The sequence below is a fragment of the Humulus lupulus genome, chromosome 3, assembly GCF_963169125.1.
Source record: "Humulus lupulus chromosome 3, drHumLupu1.1, whole genome shotgun sequence".
Classification (NCBI taxonomy): domain Eukaryota; kingdom Viridiplantae; phylum Streptophyta; class Magnoliopsida; order Rosales; family Cannabaceae; genus Humulus; species Humulus lupulus.
The window spans coordinates 189,397,300-189,398,530 of NC_084795.1; the positions used below are offsets into that span (position 1 = coordinate 189,397,300).

A 1,231-nucleotide genomic window follows, 5' to 3' on the forward strand; every position below is an offset into this window, starting at 1 on the left:
CAGACAATTATTAAGAGAACAAATAACCTAAGAGGAAGTAGTAGTGACAGATGCTGAGCAACGTGCTCTAGAGATAACAACTCAAGGGGAAAGGGTGCTGAAAATGTCGCAAAAGCTATTGTAATGGTCGGTGCTAGAGAGAGGGCCATAAGGGAGTATGCTATTCCCATGTTTAATGAGCTGAATCATGAAATTGTTAGGTTTGAAATTCAAGCAGCCCAATTGGAGTTGAAACCCGTGATGTTTCGGATGTTGCAAACGATGGGATAATTTAGTGGACTTCCCACAAATGATCCTCATCTACATCTTCGCTCATTCTCGAAAGTAAGCGATTCCTTGAAGATACAAGGCATTATTGAGAAGGCCTTGAGGTTGAAATTGTTCCCTTTCTCTTTGACGGATAGAGCTAGAGCTTGGTTCAACACACTTCCTTCTGATTCGGTGTCCACATGGAATGATCTAGCGAAGAACTTTTTGATGAAGTATTTCCCTCCAACAAAAAATGCCAAGTTTCAGAATGAGATTTTTTTTTCTTTCAGTAATTGGAGGATGAATTTGTGTGTGATGCTTGGGAGAGATTCAAAGAATTATTGAGGAAGTGTCCCCACCATGGTATTCTGCATTGTATTCAAATGGAGACTTTTTACAATGGTCTCAATGCTTTTACTCACATGGTTTTGGATGCTTCGGCTAATGGGGCTATTCTTTCTAAGTCCTACAATGAAGGATATGGAATTTTGGAGCGGATTGGAAATAATAATTACCAATGGTCTAACACAAGAGCTCTAATAAAAAGAAAGATAGTAGGTGTAACGCCCCAACTCCAGGGACCGCTACAGTGCACATTGCAAACAGTGCTAAACTCGCTAATCGAGTCATTTGGCCATAAACGTGTAACTAAGTATAATTAGCGATTTAGGGATTACAATTTTTGGTTAAGATATAACGTTTCACTAGAACGTTTACTGTATACATTGGGATCCCAAAAATATAATTTCAGAGTCTATTACAAGAAAATATTTACAACGGACCGTTCTAAGCGGCAAAACTGGGTTTAACCCTCGTTCCTCTTTCAAACCTCGCCCAAGTATTGGTCGAGCAGCTGCATATGTACACGTCATCACCTAAGCTCTCCAACTCAAGGATGGTCCAGCTTCCTTTTGCCTTTACCTGCACCACAAAGCACCCGTGAGCCGAAGCCCAGCAAGAAAACTCATATGCTCATGAACAG

At 40.6% G+C, this 1,231-nt stretch overlaps 1 non-coding gene across 1 annotated transcript; it reads right to left on the reverse strand.

Annotated features, from left to right (window-relative positions):
- Positions 1-508: 508 nt before the first annotated feature.
- LOC133828132 (small nucleolar RNA R71) lies at positions 509-616 on the reverse strand. Its single transcript, XR_009890771.1, has one exon. It is a non-coding gene; the product is annotated as a small nucleolar RNA R71 (small nucleolar RNA).
- Positions 617-1,231: the final 615 nt, after the last annotated feature.